The following is a 6000-nucleotide window of genomic DNA, read 5'->3' as shown; positions in this document are numbered from 1 at the left end:
TTGCTTTGCGTCCTGATTCTAACAAAAAAAAATTGTGTTTACTATTTCTGGGGCCTTCAAGGAATAAATATGAGTGCTTATTTCTTCTTCCATTCAACCATATATTTCATCAGCATCTACTCCATTGAACATCACTGTATTTAGTGCCCTTGGTGAGTTTATTATTTCCCGTACTGAGTAAATTTGAGTTCTTAATTCCTTCCACTTGATCATATATTTTCATTTGGGTAATAATGCTTTGTGCGATTGACCGGGCTGAGGAAGCCCACCGTTGCCTAGAACATATAATTGGATGTCCACCAACTGGGGTGAAAATTTCCCTCACGAAGCTAAGTTTCTTAATCGTACACTTTTTCTGCAACTAATTTTGTTACTTAGATAGACAGTCAAATGGGAGAGGCGAGATAATATTACAAGCTCTGAACTCTGAGCATGTGCTAATATGTATTTATTCCCAATGTTTTCATGTGTGTGTTCGGTTCAAAGTACTCAAAATGACCAGGAGTAACAAGTTAATAATCTGCTTGGACAAAATAATTTATTGATCAGTTTCTGCAGATATATTAGCCCAGGCAATACATCTGTATACATTGTAAAACATATGTACTACCTCCCAGAAAGGGCTAACTCTTTTGCCGGAGGTAAATGTCTGTAAAATTTCCTATATTAGGTCAACACTTGTTGAATTATAGGCTGGTACTAATGACCACTGATGTTGGAAATAAATATATATGATGTGTTCCATACTTGGAATTTTATACAATATTTGTTATACATTTCCATGAGCAGATTTTTTGTAATTAAATGTCTCTATTTATAGATAGACACATCACTTTTTTGTTTGGAAGAACTACCTAGCCACATATTTTGTATGTTCATTTATAGTACACCAGCAAGTCGACTAGGTTGACTTTACGACTGTGGGTTAGCGACCATATTCAGAAACCGGCCTGGTTTTAGTGATGATTATTTTATCCATGACAGGGTTGTGTGGTTGCAGTTTGAACTTAGAAGATGTCTTAAAAGTCACAGCTTTATACTCTACAGCATAACACTCTAATTTGTAGCTACTGTGTTGTAAATATATAGTTTGCAACTTAGTTATAATGTAGTTGTTTCTTTGGTAGATTTATGCTTCTAGGTGGCCATATGATGTGATAGAAATTGGGCTTGAGTAATGGTTTGCTGAACATGACAATGAGGAGGGAATGCAAGTGTGGGAGTTAGGGTGGCATCGATCAGGATGAGAGGGAAGAGAGTTGGAAGATGACAAACATGATGAGGAACATGTACATAGTGGCTGGTGTAATAGTCTTTTTTGTACTAATGAATAACAAGTGTGGTCAGATGTTAATATATCCGGGATGCCAAACTGAGTATATGAATAACTACTATACTAAACGTGAACAACTTCAATTTTTCTCCTAATTTTGAATTTTCTTTCAGGTTAACATCCTGGTGACAAGTTACTCCTTTTACTGGTTTGCTTTCCATCGGCATTTTTATGTGTGTAACTTTGGTGTTCTTTGCTATTTTCCAGAGGGTGGGAATTGGTGGGCTGGCTGACACCTTTCAATTGTTTTTCTTTCCTGAGGCTTCCCTGGTGTTTGTGGGCTGTGTGGCTGTACTTAATTATGGTGGGCCCATGTACTACCGCTTTGACCACCGTTCTGGTCCTCTAGAAAAATCTTGGCCCCGCTGGAGCCTCCTCCACTCTTTCTTCCTGATGTGCAGAACGCATAGCACCACGTCCCCGTCCTCCGCCCATGGCTTGCAGCAGGTGGTTGTAGTCGTCGAGGGTGCGCGCCGGAGAGGAGGCGGGCCTAGCTGGAGAGGGGGTGGGCGGCGGCGAGAGGCTGCTGCCTGAGCCGTTTGTCGATTTCGACCCGTCTGATCTCATCTTCATGGCCGTGGCGAGGCTGGAGGTTGCGCCATTCCCTCTCGCCACCTCCCTCGCCCGTGGCTCGCCGGCGCGGCTAGCCTTCGGCCCGTCCTGCGCATGGCGTCCGACGACAGGGCCAACGCCGCGGAGGTGGACAAGACAGACGAGCCGACGGTGGCGGCACGGATGACTACGACGGTGGGCAAGGCGAGGAAGGAGTCCGAGCGGCGGACGTACCTGGTGGTCGTGGTGATGTCCAGCCTCGGGATCACCTCCATGGCCACCGCCCCCGTCTACTACTCATTTGCCTGGTAGTGGCAAATGGAGGTATGCCTGTCTCTCTCCATCCCGGTAATTCCCCAGGTTGTTTTTCCTTGAAAATTTCAGTTCATCTAATTTTTGTCGATTTGTTCCTATTGCTTTGCCTTTGCCAGGGAGGTAAGATTCCGGCGATGGAAATCCCACGGTGAGCACACCTGAGACACGCACCAGCCGAATCGATGTGCATTTTTGGTTAATATTTGCTAATTTGTGGGGATGGCTCGCACAGGCTAGGATGGAGTAAATAAATGTGCGGGAGGCTGAAGCTCCGCCCCTGTTAAGATTGGATATGTTTTTAGGTTATTAGGAATGACTTGGCCAAAAACATGTAGATTTTTGTACCTTTGCCCTCTTTATTCTTGCTGTATTTGGACTGTTCATAGTCTAGATAGATTTTGCAGAGTCGCAGTACTAGCTGGCTCTGCTCGGTGTGTAAGTCGTGCTTGGTTCCTGGCCTGCTCCTTCTACTTCCCTTTGAGCCCCTGGGGCGTCACTGCTGATGCTGAAGATGACTCAGTGGTATAGCCATGGTTGATCTCCTTCTTTATTTTCATCTTTCTGTTCAGCACTTGTTTCTACGCTTTGCTGCTGCAGAAAAATGCTTTTTAGGCTTCAGGTATTTCAGTAACAAGGGATTGATAATATTAATCTTGAGATTCTGGGATGCTCCTAATGGAGTTTCTTTTTTTGCGGGGAATGGAGTTCAAAGTTTAGTTGATGTGATTATTAGAAAATTTAGTCAATTCGTTGTTTGATCTATGTTTGATCATCTGGTCTACAAGCCTTACCTGTACATATTGTTTTGATTGCTAAACTCAAAGTGCTTCTTTGTACTTACCTAGAAGACCCTTTTGGCAGCAAATGAAAATCCAAATATGCAAGATTCCATGGATACATTTAACTGCATATGTGTTATCCTTTTCAACTAAGATACACTTCAGAGTTTCTCCATGTAGTGGGATGCCAGAGTAGTTCATCAAGTGATCTTTCCATGTCAAGACATGTGTTACTCTAGAGATAATGCATATATATGCTGAAGATAAACTTTTTGACAGTTAAGGATGCACGAGATTGTACTTGCACTAAAATTCAGTTTATAAGATTCTCTAGACAGTTAATGAAGCATGCTTAATTTGCATGTGGTGTCAGAAACTAATGCGTGCTGAAACTAATGTGGGATGGTAATGTATCTTCCATAGTTTTTCCTGTTAAGGTCGTGAAAACAGGTGTGAGAGCATCTGCAGGTGACAAATCATCTCTTTGCATCATTCATTTCTGTTATACATGCAATAGGATATTGTCCTGGGTAATGAAGTTTTGCCCCCATCTTAGGACATATGATTTTTAAGTAGTGTAGCTTGAAAGTATGTATTATCGCTACTAAATTTAACATGTATAAATCAATTTTGGTTTGCTAAATGCCTTCATATTGTCATTACTAAATTTAACATATATAAATCAATTTTGATTTCCTAAATACCTTCACAGATAATCATTCAGAGCAATCTCAGCGTTAGACCTATATTTATTTGCCGGTTACAAAGGATTTGGTTGGATCAGTTTTAGCTCTGCCACGATCAGTTCAAATAAATCATGAAAGATCCTTGGTTTTTCCTTTTTCATGCATGTTTATTAGGATTATATATTAGGTTAGCTGTACGCATGTTAGGTTCTTGGTTTTAGTTGTCCCCTGCTGCACTGGTATGTTTACGCTTCATATTATTGTAGCTTTCTACAGATCATGGATACGTGCTGTCAAAACATTGCTCTGCTCCTAACTGCATTGCTCAGTATCTTATTTCTTATTTTTGGCTTTGAGATCAGATGTAATTGTCGCCTGTTATATTGATGCACTACAGTGATCTTAGCAAACGATTTATTAGGCGTTTTTTTGTTAAACTGGAATTGATCTAGGGTGAAAAGAGATATTTAAAACAATGATTATGCACATCCTTTTGACCTGTGATGCCCATTATCTACATGGAAGAGCAGAACTGGAGCTACAATCATGCTAGAATTATATTTCTGCACGACACCTGACAGAACTCTACATTATCCATGATGTGCTCTTTACAATCAATTTCTTGGATCGGTTATTTGCTATGCTTCCATTGGATTCTGATTTGATGCGCACATCAAAATTACGTGGGTAAGTTGGCATAAAATACATAGCCTCTCCAAAAATACTTCTATTTCTAGGTGCGGCATATCATTACAGCTTCAAATTAAGAAGTCATTTGAATAAAGAGATGTATCTCTAACATATTGCCCTGTTGGTGGGTCTCAAAAAATACGTGGGGTACACTCGATGTTCTTTCATTTATATATGGTTTTTGTTCTACATTTTTTGGGTGAAATTCTTAGTGTACACACTTCGTCATTGCCTTATCGTCTTACATTTTTCTACTGTGCCTATTTCTGTATAAACAAAAATCTAGGTTGCATTGTAAGCGGATGAAGTGTTTTTTTTTTGATACACCGAATCTGGGACTTGCGGCTTACCATGACAAGTGTAACAACCTTTTCTCATTTCTTTTCTATATCTCCAAATATTTTCATCTCTACATGATAGTTGTTTCTTCATGGAATGCCTCCTAAACTAGCAGACTATCCTTATGAGTTCAATGGAATACCATATGAACAACCAGTAGAAGCATGTTTCTATGAAGTACATTTAATTTTGTGAGTTTTCCTTCTTTTTCCTATTTAAGTGTTATGCAAAAGTTTTGGCCAACATATTGCTAAGACCTTAGTTATATAGGACATGTGGTTCTAATTTTCCTTCACCTGACTTAGCTTAGTGCTTGGATGTTAATGTCATTTTGTAATAACAGATTGGAAAAGCAATGTGTGATTCATAAACATATGGAACCCAACTATACTTGAATCTACTCTGATGTTGATGAATGGAAATATATTTTGGGCAGTAACTATTCTTCCATAAAATATTATAAGTATCAGTTCGGAAATACTGACCCATCTGCACTTTGGTACATGAAGTTTCTTCATGTCACATTCTAAAAAGCGCCGCCATATATGTCCATTCTACAAATTTCTATTTTCTGATTTACTATTTTTTTATCCAAGATGAACTCAACCATTCGGATCTCAGCTTACAGGTTGCTCTGTTTCAAGGAATCCATGTTTTCAAATGAATTCAAATTATTCACAACTGAACCTACTACAAGGTTGCTCTGGTCAAAGGAATGTGTGCATATAGAGGACATGGGCATACATTGTCGACTAAGATGATGGATCCTAAACTTTTGACTACTTGATCATTTTTTTTTGCTGGTCTAAGTTGTGCTCTGAAGCAAGAAGTAAGGTTTGAAACGGTAATTAGTCTCTTGAACCAACATATAAGTAATAAGCAGGAGTAACATCACAAGGGAGTAACCTAATTTTCCTATTAGTGAAGAATATAAATGTGATCATGTATACACTTTATGAAACACAGTGTTAAAGAATAGATAGTTCAACTCAGTGGGCCTTCAATAGACATCTCTAGGCACGGTGTCATGTATGGGCTAAATTATCATTTTCGGAAAACTAACCGAACTGCAGTAGTAGCAACCGTTAGAACATTTTGATACTGCTATTTTTCTTGGGTTTCATTTTGGAGAACATGGTAACATGCAAGATGAGTATTGTGATGCCCATTTATGTTTTGATAGGTAGCTGAAAAATTCACCGAAGCGGAGAATGGAAAGGGTAATTGTTGAGGGTATTACTATTTGGCCATGATAGTACTACTGTGGAGAATTGGGGAGAAGAGGGTAATTGAAGATCCACTTTGT

At 39.5% G+C, this 6000-nt stretch overlaps 1 long non-coding RNA gene across 1 annotated transcript; it reads left to right on the top strand.

The window, feature by feature from the left end:
- The first annotated feature begins 1711 nt into the window (after positions 1 to 1711).
- On the top strand, positions 1712 to 2639 carry LOC127326144 (uncharacterized). Its single transcript, XR_007867651.2, has 2 exons — positions 1712 to 2209; positions 2317 to 2639. It is a non-coding gene; the product is annotated as an uncharacterized lncRNA (long non-coding RNA).
- The last annotated feature ends 3361 nt before the right edge of the window (positions 2640 to 6000 follow it).

This window comes from Lolium perenne, chromosome 4 (assembly GCF_019359855.2).
Source record: "Lolium perenne isolate Kyuss_39 chromosome 4, Kyuss_2.0, whole genome shotgun sequence".
NCBI lineage: Eukaryota > Viridiplantae > Streptophyta > Magnoliopsida > Poales > Poaceae > Lolium > Lolium perenne.
Note: the sequence above shows the minus strand (reverse complement) of the source record. Positions and strands in the feature narration are given on the sequence as shown.